We start from the raw sequence: 15,220 nt of genomic DNA, 5'->3' as shown, positions 1-15,220 counted from the left end.
TAAGTGTAAAATAGGTAATTAAGTGTACATGGATTAAAAAGTGATGTATGGGGATCACCTCCCTTCCACAAAAATGTTAAGTACAGACCAATTTTTTTATATTTTACTTTTTTAACTACTGAAATTTTATTAAGGGTTAATGAGAAATTAAAGGTAAAAATAATAGCATTACAAAAGTAGGTGAAAAAAAAAAAAAAAAAACTACAAAGACAAACCAAAATCAAATATTACAATGTGTTACAACGTTAAGGTGTTGGTGTATTCATGGTGACCTGACTTCTCATAAGGGATGTAAGGGATTCGACCCTCATATGTTGAAAAATATTAATCTTAAGGTTACCCACTCATTTATATGAGCCTAGTAGGTCTCAGACGTCTTGCATTCGAGCCTCGTCCGAAGAGGTTTTATCATATGCGATACCTGTATGGATTTGTCGTGGGGGTTTCCTCCTGAGGTATAACGACTCCAAATCCGTTTACCAAAAACGAAGCACATTTTTTTTATAAGTTAGGTCTCATTAAACATCCACTTTACATAAATCATTCCATATAGTTTTAACTGAATACGCATTATCATAATGACACATTTAACATTTTAATATGACTCTTGGTACACAAATGACGTATTACAAAAGCATTTGCAATAATGACCCAATCACACGAAATACGGGTTAATACACGATAACCCAACCCGATACCAAGAGCATAATCCCGGGGACTATCAAATCTCCAATCTGCGTCCAATATCCAAAAGCTACCCCATCGAGCCCAAGTGCTCCCACGCATCTAGACTAACAACTAGCTAGCTTCACATTCACAATACCTGTAAAAAGGTAAACAACGAGAGGGGTAAGCAAAACGCTTAGTGAATGCAATAATTATACATATACGTATACAATTTACCTACTTGCACCCACTTACACAAACACGCATAAAATCCCGCATATCAATGCACACAAGCTAGCATTTTCAAACGTATAAACTAGCACCATCATTAGTACATAATCTGAACAATATAAATGCTAAATAATAAGCAACACACAAAACATCGATGTTCAAAACATCCGTTAGTATTTAAGGCTAGCCCCGCGAATGGTATCGTCAACATCGAACTTAAACCCCATCTGCCCCATTTAATGTGGTATTGTCAACATCGAACTTAAAACTCACATATGAGGTATCGTCAACATCGAACTTTAACCCCTCATCAAATCACTACAATAGTGATATGACATCGTCAACATCGAACTTTAACTCCATACATGAGGTATCGTCAACACCGAACTTTAAACCCTCATCCAACAAACAATAATGGTATAGCATCGTCAACATCGAACTTTAAATCCATACATGAGGTATCGTCAACACCGAACTTTAAACCCTCATCGAATAATAACACACACAAGGATATGGTATCGTCACATCGAACTTTAAACCCATATCCCGCAAATAAATAAACCGTATACATACATATATGATTATTCCACTCACCTTGAAATGCCCACAAAAGTCATGTATGTAAATCGCCTTCAAACGCAACCGAGCAAACCTTTACCTATAATACACATATAGGTACGATACACATAAACACACATTCTCTAAAAGAGAATTTACACCAACACCCTTAACCAAGGATTTTCGTCTAGCTCACAACCACCCGCCCATTTAGACTCCTAAAATGGACTTTACCATTTACCACTAAGGGTGGTAATTCTGACCCATTCAAGCAAGTATAACTTAACCCGAATTATACTTGACACCAATTAGATCAACTTAGGTCTTAACACTAAATCACTACTTAGGTAGTAATTATTTCAAATGCCACTTACACCAAAAACCCCAACACATGTAATATTGACCCATTTTGCATTTGACGACGTTTGAATTATGTTAAAATACCATTTTAACCCAAAATCACTTCCCACGATTTCTTTCATTTAAAAATGTCATTTAACACTTAACAAAAGTGTTTAACATCCATTTGGCCAAAACTAGTGTCATTACCAAATTTAACCCAATCAAAGTCAACCCATTTTGACGAGCAACTTTGTTCTTAAGAACATCAAAATTACTAACAACCTTTCAATCTAGTGATTTAACACCCAAACCATGATAAATACTTCCAAATTCGTCATCAAACCCTAAACCCACAATAATCGGATTCACATACACTATCAATACCCAAAACCCCCAAATTTCACAAGAAGTGGGTTCTACAACTCATCACTAACATAAACCCTAATCCAAACAAGAATCAAACAATGAAAATTGGAGTTAGAACTTACCACCACTACCAAAATGTAGCTAGGAACGAGATGAACAACTTTAATGCTTGGGTTTAGACACGAAACGGGTTCCTTCTTCACCAAATCGAGCTCTCTCTCTTAAACTCTCTTTCTCTCTCTAAGACAACTTTAGAATGTAAGGTGAAGTGAAATGAGGATAAGGTTAGGGTTTGATCAGTTGTAAGGCTTCAAACCCGTCTACCAAGTGAAAGGACCATTATACCCCCAAAATTGCTCATTAAAAACGTAATAAATATCAGATCTTGGCACGCGTAGATTTTGCAACACCATATCGCGATCCGCGATGACCAAAACGCGATACTCCCTACCAAAAAGCGATAGATTGATCAGGGATTGGGGTTTTCAAGTTGCCGCGTATCAAGCATGCATGTCGCGTTTCGCGACAGACCAAAACGATAAACCTATTCTAAACGCGACAGATTACCAGTAAGCACCCCAAACTATAATCTTAAACCATTTATCAACAAACGTGACCAAGTATATACATTCTAAAGGTCAAATACGTACCTTTGGACTTCGTAAGGCGTTCCATGCGATGTAACTAGAAAAACGGGTGTTACATGAGCGGCCGTAGAACTGTAATGTTCGGGTGTGTGGGTTGCGACATCGCTTTGTAACCGCATCAGTGACTCCTAACCGCTGTTAAAAAAGGAACAATTGGTTACATAGTCATGTTGTCTAGATATAAGTGAATTTACTTATTACCTTTAGCCACGAAAAAGAAAAGAGTATAATGTTTTCAAAGCTCGCCATTCTTGACCGAACCATGAAGAGAATCGTTATGAAGTCTCCAGATCCACCAGTGTGCATCACTAACAATGCAATATAAGCGTGTCTTTCTGGAAATGGATTCGTTTAATGAATCCATCCAAATAAACACATCTTCAATAGTAATAATCGAAGGCCAATCCAAATATGTCCAAAGCTTGATATGTCTTTATATCGAATTGACAACATAACATGAAATAAAAAGTGTGATCTCGAGAGTCTCCACCAACACCACATATAGGACATGTGATAGAATTGATGTCAATCCCCCTAAACGCCAAGTTAACTCGAGAAGACAATGGGTCATAATTAACCTCCAAACAAAAGTGTTAATCTTCAAAGGAACGCCTTTATTCCAACGTGTTTCATAACTGGAGGATGGGAGATAATTGATGTCCATATATTTACGAGTATCAGAAACATGAAACAAGCCATCATTCCCAGTGTTCCAACACCAAGAGTCTGGTGAATTGTTTAGCGAAACTGTGTATAGTTCTATTAGCAGATTTGAAAGTTTGCTGACATAGTAGGGGTCTCGACCAGTCCTAAATCTAACCTTTTGTTGCGTTGTATATGTTACCAACAAAACAGTCTGGGTTTTTGTGAAGACTATAGAGAATATTGTAAATTTGTTGAAGAGTAAAATTAGCCAACCATTTATCTTTCTAAAAATTTAGTGTTGCAACCATTCCCAACCTTAATACAAAGAGAATCATCCAGAATTACACCATTTTTATTCAGTGATTTTAGGAAATGCACGCTATTACATTAAACACCTCAAGTTTTACAACCACATTCATCAAAATCCGCATGAACACCATGGATGGCAACAATAGTTCGAGCCCATAAGGAGTCAGAAGAGTGTACCAGACGCCATTTCCATGTATAAAGTAAAGAAAGATTGAACTAACGAATGCTACCAATATCAATGCTGCATTTATTATCGGAAGCCATAACTCACTCCCATTTAATCCATGTTATCTTTCTTTTATCTTTGTTACCGCCTCAGAAAAATCTACCTCGTAACTTTTCAATAGCCTTGATCACCAAAATAGGGGCTCGAAAAAGAGAAAGGTAATTAATAAATATCAAGGCCATCAAGGATTCACTTAATCAACGTGTATCTACCCTCGACCAATAGAAGGTTTGCAGCCCATGAAGAAAGTTTGGAATTAAACCGGTTAAGCACTTGGTCCCAGTGAGTTTTTCCAGAAGGATACGAACCAATTAGTAATTCCAATAATTTGAATGGCACTCGACAAAATTCACATCCACTATTTGTAGCCATTGTGCGAACTTGATGAGTATCGACATCTACACCATATAGCTTAGATTTCAAAAGATTAATTTATTGACCTGAAGCCAAGTGGAAGATATCGAAGACACACAAAGTGTATCTATATCATGGTTACTCCATTCTGACACGATTGCAACATTATCGGCAAAGAGAAAGTGAGATATATTTAAAGAGCCAATCGATACTCCCTTAATAAGGTTATTATAAACTGCATTTTCTAAATCAAGGTGAAGACCTTCCATGACGATGATGAATAAAAGTGGAGTTAAAGGGTCACATTGATGGAGTCCACTTTTGATCGAGAACTCGGAAGTGGTACTACCGTTAACTAAGATTGAAGTTTCAACCAAGGAGAGGCAAACTTGATCCAATTTCGCCACTTATCACCGAAGACAAGTTGCTAGAGCATAAAGTCGAGGTATCGCAAATTTATCGAGCCGAGAGCTTTCTCAAAATCGACCTTGAAAATTAAGTCTTTTCCTCTTTCTTTCAAACCAATTTATTATTTCACTAAGCATCAAGGGGTCGTCAATGATTTGATTTGTATACCTCTTATAAATGCGGTATGTTGACTACTTATCACACGATCGATAACTTTGGACAATCCGATTCAAGAATTTTTGCTGTGATCTTATTAATGGCGCAAATGAGTGAAATAGGACGAAAGTCTGTAATATGCACGAGATTATCATCTTTGGGTATTATTGTAATGGAAGATAAGTTAGATCTATTCGGGAGAGTACCAAAGGTCATAAAGTCATCAACAAACTTAAGAATATCATCTTTCAATAACTTTCAAAAGTGTTTGATCAAGAAGAACGGGTACCCTTCAGGTCCCGGAGATTTGTTGCTACAACAATTACAAACCACATGTTTGATTTCATCAATTGTAATGACAACTTCTAAACAATCCATATCCGCATTCGAAAGTGTCTTGGGTGCACGCAAGTTACCAATTAAATGCATTAATATTTTATCTTTTATTCTTTTATCACTTAATCTGAATGATACAACTCATTCTGTAATAATTGTCCGCTCTTTATATATACAATCTAATGAAACTTTAAAATTTTGGGGGAAAACGGGGAAAAACGTCAAATTTTGACATATAAATACACTTAACGTCGTACTTTAATATATAAATACACTAAAAAAAATTGATCAGCGGGGGCGCCGACCCCGACTGCCCCTACTTATCACCGCCTTTTTTTATATCACTGATTTTATAGGTTCTTATATACGCGATTTTGTTGATAAAGTTTAAATCACATTTTCCTAAACATTGATATTTCATGTATCGAATAACAATTATCGAGGTTTACATCGCCAATGGAGCTCCGTTGCCAAGACACCAATACTAGCAAATGTCTTTGGAGTTCCCTTAAGACATTGCCACCTCTGTGGTGCTCCAAGCAATTGTATAGCATTATCTAACACGGTGCATTTGCTTTTTATCGGTCCCTTGAATAACAATAGGAGTATTGTAGAGGGGGGTGAATACAATTTATTTTAATTAACTAACCAATTAAACACAGTTTAGTATTCAAGCATGTAATGTAAGTAGAGTCAAAGGTAATTTTTCAACTGTTATTCTTTATTGATTAAATCACAAAGAATTACAACTATCCTTGGCGGAATGATAGTTGGTTGATACAGATTTACCTATGTATAGCTATAAGGATAAACTTAAAGCTATTACACGTTTTGGACTCTAAATAACAAAACTCACACCACTAGTTGTTACAATGGTGGATACAACAATTTATAGTAGTCCTATTAACCGTGTAATGGTTCTATTGTCCACTGGTACATAGGATGTCTGTACTTGTGGGGACAACTGCATCAGAGAGCGTGCTCTCCTCTTTCCTCTTTGGTAGCTATTTGCAGGAACACCCCAATTCGGTTTGGCACCACTATTTGTTTAAACATATAGAATGTTGTGTTCCCTAGGCATTGACAAAGTATAGCACATGTCTGCACATGCGTTAAACTTCTGCATTCCTGCGTGGTCTTGTAAGGTCACTTGTCAGCCGCCGACACGTGTCCTTTCCTGTTCAACTTTGTCTTTGACTTCTGTTGAATAGTACAATTGATGTAGACCACTCAGGAAACCACCATGCTTATAATGGAGTATGGATGTCTTGTGTTGTATGCTGCTTTCCAGGTTTACTGGTTCTTCTTATGCTGAGTTACTTGATATTCTTGAATTGCTGAGTACTCATCCTGTGCTAATTCGAAGAATACACTCTACCTTGTGTTGGTAGACTAGGCAGCAAACTGAACACTTGACACAGCAATATTTGCTGTCTATATATAAACAAACTTGTGCTGGCTGCACATAACATTTTAGTGCAAATAAATTACAGTTTTGTCATAATTAAATCCTTAATTATTTTGGGGACTCAACAATCTCCCCCTATTTGATGATGACAAAACTTATGACATTTAGAGAAAAACACTAAAGCCAGTACTGAGGGACCTAATAAAAAATAGGCAGTAAATTTGTCCCTTTTAAGTTTGTTTTTGGGATTTTTTGCTGAGTTATCTATATCTTATAACTTGATATGATTTTGAAGATTAACTCATTTCATCTTCATTACAACATAGTATATACAGTAATTACAAAATATTATAATGAAAAATGAAGTAACAAAAGATACAATTTAAGCACTAGAAGAGTATCTGTCTTTATCTTTATCATTTTCTAGTTCATCACCAGATAACTCTTCTTCTTTCACTTTCAAGGCAGCCCAGGCTTCAGGAAACAAGTAAGGCAGCTCAGCAGGGTCATAAACTGGAACATGAGGAGGTAGAATGATGGGATCTCTTCTGTGTGGGCCTTCACCAGTAGATTTCTTTCTTTTAGGCTTTTGAGAAAGAACTTCCTCCATGTTTACTACTGGTGCATTCCCAAATTTTGTTGCTTTGTTGAAGAGCTCTTGGAGTTCTAGCTTCAATGTCTTTTTAATACCACTTTCAGCTTTACCAATGAAGTACTCCAATATCTCCATCCATTCACTGAATCCAAAGGTTTTCAAATCAGTGTAGTCTACCCTCTCTTGAATGTTATCTTCCCTGCTGATACTGAAAGCTCTTTTTGTGCCTCTGTGCACTTTGATGATCTTGCTGGGATTTGATCTCCTGGTCAGTACACCACCATACTTGCTCCTATAATAGTGATCAGATAGCTCAATTGTTTGTTCAGTTTCTATAGGAGCAGTAGCAGGTGCTTTCTCAGCAGCTTCCTATTCATCAAGAACTTTATCTTGTTCTTTAACAATAGCTTTGGCTAGCTTGAGGGACACAACCTCTTGCTTTCTATCAGCAGCCAATTTAGCTTCTACTTCCCGAAGCCTTACTCTTTCAGCATATTCAGCATTAGCATCTGAAATGTCCCGTTCTTATTGATTAAAAATGTTCTATATTAATTGATTTCATTGCGAGGTTTTGACCTCTATATGAGACGTTTTTCAAAGACTGCATTCATTTTAAAACAAACCATAACCTTTATTTCATCAATAAAGGTTTAAAAAGCTTTACGTAGATTATCAAATAATGATAATCTAAAATATTCTGTTTACACACGACTATTACATAATGGTTTACAATACAAATATGTTACAACGAAATAAGTTTCTTGAATGCAGTTTTTACACAATATCATACAAGCATGGACTCCAAATCTTGTCCTTATTTAAGTATGCGACAGCGGAAGCTCTTAATAATCACCTGAGAATAAACATGCTTAAAACGTCAACAAAAATGTTGGTGAGTTATAGGTTTAACCTATATATATCAAATCGTAACAATAGACCACAAGATTTCATATTTCAATATACATCCCATACATAGAGATAAAAATCATTCATATGGTGAACACCTGGTAACCGACATTAACAAGATGCATATTTAAGAATATCCCCATCATTCCGGGACACCCTTCGGATATGATATAAATTTCGAAGTACTAGAGCATCCGGTACTTTGGATGGGGTTTGTTAGGCCCAATAGATCTATCTTTAGGATTCGCGTCAATTAGGGTGTCTGTTCCCTAATTCTTAGATTACCAGACTTAATAAAAAGGGGCATATTCGATTTCGATAATTCAACCATAGAATGTAGTTTCACGTACTTGTGTCTATTTTGTGAATCATTTATAAAATCTGCATGTATTCTCATCCCAAATATATTAGATTTTAAAAGTGGGACTATAACTCACTTTCACAGATTTTTACTTCGTCGGGAAGTAAGACTTGGCCACTGGTCGATTCATGAACCTATAACAAATATGTACATATATATCAAAGTATGTTCAAAATATATTTACAACACTTTTAATACATTTTGATGTTTTAAGTTCATTAAGTCAGCTGTCCTCGTTAGTAACCTACAACTAGTTGTCCAAAGTTAGATGTACAGAAAAAAAATTGATATATATTATCTTGAATCAATCCACGACCCAGTGTATTCACGTCTCAGGCTAGATCACAACTCAAAGTATATATATTTTTGGAATCAACCTCAACCCTGTATAGCTAACTCCCACATTACTGCATATAGAGTGTCTATGGTTGTTCCAAATAATATATACACATGGGTCGATATGATATGTCAAAACATTTGAATACGTGTCTATGGTATCCCAAGATTACATAATATATTAGAATACATGTATAATACAATATAAGTTAGCTAGGATATGATTAATATAGATTTGTTACCAATTTTCACGTTGCTACAACAAGAAAAATTATCCAATCTTGTTTTACCCATAACTTCTTCATTTTAAATCCGTTTTGAGTGAATCAAATTACTATGGTTTCATATTGAACTCTATTATATGAATCTAAACAGAAAAAGTATAGGTTTATAGTCAGAAATATAAGTTACAAGTCATTTTTGTAAAGGTAGTCATTTCAGTCGAAAGAACGACGTCTAGATGACCATTTTAGAAAACAAACTTCCACTTTGAGTTTAACCATGATTTTTGGATATAGTTTCATGTTCATAAGAAAAATCATTTTTCCAGAAGAACCACTTTTAAATCAAAGTTTATTATAGTTTTTAATTAACTAACCCAAAACAGCCCGCGGTGTTACTACGACGGCGTATGTCCGGTTTTACGGTGTTCTTCGTGTTTCTAGGTTTTAAATCATTAAGTTAGCATATCATATAGATATAGAACATGTGTTTAGTTGATTTTAAAAGTCAAGTTAGAAGGATTAACTTTTGTTTGCGAATAAGTTTAGAATTAACTAAACTATGTTCTAGTGATTACAAGTTTAAACCTTCGAATAAGATAGCTTTATATGTATGAATCGAATGATGTTATGAACATCATTACTACCTCAAGTTTTCTGGATAAAGCTACTGGAAATAAGAAAAATGGATCTAGCTTCAAAGGATCCTTGGATGGCTTGAAAGTTCTTGAAGCAGAATCATGATACGAAAAACAAGTTCAAGTAAGATTTCCACTCGAAATAAGATTGTTATAGTTATAGAAATTGAATCAAAGTTTGAATATGAGTATTACCTTGTATTAGAAAGATATCTTACTGTAAATAAGAAAGATTTCTTGAGGTTGGATGATCACTCTACAAGATTGAAAGTAAGATAGCAAACTTGGAAGTATTCTTGATTTTATGAAACTAGAACTTGTAGAATTTATGAAGAACACTTAGAACTTGAAGATAGAACTTGAGAAAGATCAATTAAATGAAGAAAATTGAAGAATGAAAGTGTTTGTAGGTGTTTTTGGTCATTGGTGTATGGATTAGATATAAAGGATATGTAATTTTGTTTTCATGTAAATAAGTCATGAATGATTACTCATATTTTTGTAATTTTATGAGATATTTCATGCTAGTTGCCAAATGATGGTTCCCACATGTGTTAGGTGACTCACATGGGCTGCTAAGAGCTGATAATTGGAGTGTATATACCAATAGTACATACATCTAAAAGCTGTGTATTGTACGAGTACGAATACGGGTACATACGAGTAGAATTGTTGATGAAACTGAACGAGGATGTAATTGTAAGCATTTTTGTTAAGTAGAAGTATTTTGATAAGTGTCTTGAAGTATTTCAAAAGTGTATGAATAAATATTAAAACACTACATGTATATACATTTTAACTGAGTCGTTAAGTCATCGTTAGTTGTTACATGTAAGTGTTGTTTTGAAACCTTTAGGTTAACGATCTTGTTAAATGTTGTTAACCCAATGTTTATAATATCAAATGAGATTTTAAATTATTATATTATCATGATAATATGATGTATGAATATCTCTTAATATGATATATATACATTAAATGTCGTTACAACGATAATCGTTACATATATGTCTCGTTTCAAAATCATTAAGTTAGTAGTCTTGCTTTTACATATGTAGTTCATTGTTAATATACTTAATGATATGTTTACTTATCATAATATCATGTTAACTATATATATATATATATATATATATATATATATATATATATATATATATATATATATATATATATATATATATATATATATATATATATATATATCCATATATATGTCATCATATAGTTTTTACAAGTTTTAACGTTCGTGAATCACCGGTCAACTTGGGTGGTCAACTGTCTATATGAAACCTATTTCAATTAATCAAGTCTTAACAAGTTTGATTGCTTAACATGTTGGAAACACTTAATCATGTAAATAACAATTTCATTTAATATATATATAAACATGAAAAAGTTCGGGTCACTGCAGTACCTACCCGTTAAATAAATTTCGTCCCGAAATTTTAAGCAGTTGGAGGTGTTGACGTATCTTCTGGAAATAAGTGCGGGTATTTCTTCTTCATCTGATCTTCTTGTTACCAGGTGAACTCGGGTCCTCTACGAGCATTCCATCGAACCTTAACAATTGGTATCTTGTTTTGTTTAAGTCTTTTAACCTCACGATCCATTATTTCGACGGGTTCTTCGATGAATTGAAGTTTTTCGTTGATTTGGATTTCATCTAACGGAATAGTGAGATATTCTTTAGCAAAACATTTCTTCAAATTCGAGACATGGAAAGTGTTATGTACAGCCGCGAGTTATTGAGGTAACTCAAATCGGTAAGCTACTGGTCCGACACGATCAATAATCTTGAATGGTCCATGATATTTCTCTAAACATACATATTATTCAACGCAATATCACTTATATTTCATAGGTTTTTATCATCTACAAAGACATTCAATGCGCATTTCACGAGAAAAATGACAAAAGAGTGAAGTTAGAAGAAACGACGATAAAACGATAGTTTTAACTAGATTTATATCAAGAAACGTTTATCCGAATGAAAGTACAAGATGAAAGAAGAAAAGAGTTCAAATGAGAAGTGCCAAATCAGTACACATCAACACGGGATCAACAAAGAACAACTGAAGAAGAAAAATGAAGAAAACTGTTATTTGATCTTACACGAATCGTGTATGTCTACACAAAACGTGTAGAATATTTGTTCTCACACGAATCGTGTAGTGATACACGAATCGTGTAATGTTAGGCCGAATTTAATCATTCATCAGATAAGGGGCGGCTACTTTTGGAGTTTTAAAACCTTTCTTTTGGCTAGTGCTTCAGCAAATGGATCTTTTTGACTCACCTACTAATTCTAATACATGTTAAATAGAGAGTACGTTCAGAGACAGAAGGAGGATACAAGATTACAACACATATTACGACAGAGGAGAATATACACACAAAATTACTATATCAAATTACTATTGTTATTTTTACTTGTACCTATTGTAATTAGTTTCAAGTATCAATTATTAAGGGGGTATTGTTCGTGATAAAGGGTGTTATTGTACGCGTAAAAGGGGTGTTATTATTGTAATTTTTCTACCGTTTGAAGTTAATGCAAGTGAAGATATTTTAGTAAGTTTACTCTGTTAAAATTAGCGTTGTTATTATGTTTGCATATCTATATTTTTATGTCTACCTTAGTGTAATGAATAGCTAAATTTCCCTAGTGTTTGCTTAAATGTAGAGCCCCTAGTGAAATGGATTGTTACCATTAGTAAAAGTTAAAAATGTAACTTTAGTATTTTTAATATTGAGCCTAGTTAAAAGAACCATTTTTATGTAATTAGGTATTTAACCCTTGCCACTTAATTTATTAAATTCAAATAACGAAAGTTATTTTTATTTACATAAATTAAGCTTCAACATTAAAAATGATCTAGACGAATTTATGGATAAGTTATTGACACCAATTTAGAAATAAACTTCGGTGGTTTGGGTGATATCAATAAGTTATATGAAGGTGAAATTATAAAAAGGGAAACCGTTATAATTTAGGTATTGGCGAAGGTCAAAACTAGGCTAGGTCTCAATTTAAATACTTAGGGAATAGTAGCTTTCTAAAAAGAATCTAATGAAAATTAGATTTTATTTAGTTAAGTTGTAACTTTATATTTTTTCGAGAGAAAAATGTAAAGTTTGATACTAGAACATTTTAAATAGGGCGTAAAACTTAAAACAATCCATGGACCTAGGGGTGACACAATTAAGTAAACACTCCCATTTATCTTATTTATATTTCTTATAAAAGTTTTATCATTATTATTTACGAATTATCGTTTTAAAATATAAAAAAAATACATAAAAACATCTAGTTTTCGTAACAGTTATTTGTCACATATTTTTAGCCTTACACGAATCGTGTATCATCACACGAATCGTGTAGGATTTAAACGCGGCTACAGTAACAGCTAGGTTAAAATTAGGGTTTTAGTTAATTAATATTATATATTTAGGTTATTAGTTATTTTAATTATTAGATTTAGGTTATTTATTATATAGCTAGTTTTAATTAATGTAAAATACTTAAATACATGTTTTAATCCTAAAATTAATATTAATTATTATAGGTTTATAAATTGTAACTAGTTTATAATTAATTAATTAATTTTCCTTTTAATTTGTATTAGTTTTATTAAAAATGTCAATTAGTTAATTTAATTAAGTTTATATAATAATTGCTTAAAACAAAATTCTAAACATATAGTTTTATTAAAAATTACTATTTTACTAATTACCATCTAGTAATATAATTGTCGCATCATAATTAGTATACTTTCATTTAGTTCCTTTTTAAATTAATTTTTGTAATCTTGTAATTTTATTTAGTAAATTAGTTTAAGTTATTTTCTTTTACTGTTATTTTACAATTGCCTAATCCAAAACCCTCTTTAATTTAGTTTGACATCAAAGACTATTAAAAACCATTAAACACTCTATCTCCCTGTGGAACGAATCGGATTTACCAACAAACTAAACTACACGGATAGGACTAGTTGCCTATATATATGTGTGAAATCAACCTAAAATCAATAAAATACCACATATACAATAAATCAATTCGTGTAACAAAATAACTCAAATCCGTTCATAAATAAAGGTCTCGATCGCACACATCAACTTTTTGGCGCCGCTGCCGGGGACTTGGCAGTTAAATAAATAGATAATTTTTCTGATTCGTAGTAGTAGTTGGATTTGTACGTGGACCGGGCTGTTGGATCACCAATTTTATTGGTCAATAGAAGGATCCTGCCCCTCTGCTGCATCTTTTGGCTATTCAAAACGTGGGCAAAATCAGAAGGAAAATCTGTTTGTTTAAGGGTTTTTATCATTGTTTTTATGATTCGATCCTCTCGAGGAAATTCATTTCCAAGAAAGTTCAAAGTTTTTGAATAAATCCTTTAATTCTTTGTACAATTTCCCAAATTGTATGATCCGTTCAATCCTAAACTCGTTAAACTTAATCCGGAACCTCAAAGAATTAATAAAGGACAAAAACAACAAAAAGAAATAGGAAGTACTAGTAATTTTAAAACACCGAAAAACACTAAAAAAGAGAAACAAGTAGGTAACCCTAGATAAACCTTTAGTGAAGTGATCTCATAATAGAAATTAATGTATGAACTTACGTTCCTCCAACGCTGAATTAACTCCCTCACATCCTGAACCCGAAAGAAAATTCCACGAACGCTTAAGAGCTCAAGAAGTAGAATCTCTTGCTAAAAATTTAGAGTCACTTTTCTTAGAATCCGACTCTGAACCAATAATTCAACCAATCATAGAGCCGATTATTAAAGAAGAAGAAGAAATGGCTGATACAAATCAAACGATGGAAGCATTAATGAAGGCCACAAGAAAAGGTCAAGGCCACGCAATCATCCAACCCACGATGAGTGATGGCTTTGAAATAAAAGGTCAATTTTTACACATGGTAACTAATACATGTCAATTCGGTGGAGCCCCAAATGAGGATGCTAACGAGCATCTTCGTAAGTTTGTAAGCATTTGCAAGCTTTTCAAAATCAAAGATGTCACCGATGAAGTTGCATGTTTAAAAATCTTTCCATGGTCATTAAAAGATGATGCAAGAGATTGGCTAGACTCATTACCAGAAGGTTATATTAAAAACTGGAATGATATGATGGATAAATTTTTGTCAGAATTCTTTCCTGCTTCAAAAGCAGCAAAATTACAAAGTGACATAAATCACTTTAAACAAAAGCCTAATGAAACTCTTTATGAAGCTTGGACCCAATTCAATAAAATGCTTCGAATATGTCCACAACACGGGTTGAATACATTCCAAAAGGTCCAAATATTCTATAAAGGAGTCAATGTGGCAACTAGAAAAGATATAGATGTTGCAGCCGGAGGTTCGATCATGAAGAAAACACCTGAAGACGCTCACACAATCATTGCTGATTTAGCTTCCCATTCTCATAATTGGCATCAAGAAATAGAATTTTCTAGATCATCAAATGTTGCTAGTATTGAAAGCAATGATGAAATTGC

Source organism: Rutidosis leptorrhynchoides, chromosome 1, assembly GCF_046630445.1.
Source record: "Rutidosis leptorrhynchoides isolate AG116_Rl617_1_P2 chromosome 1, CSIRO_AGI_Rlap_v1, whole genome shotgun sequence".
Lineage (NCBI taxonomy): Eukaryota > Viridiplantae > Streptophyta > Magnoliopsida > Asterales > Asteraceae > Rutidosis > Rutidosis leptorrhynchoides.
Note: the sequence above shows the minus strand (reverse complement) of the source record.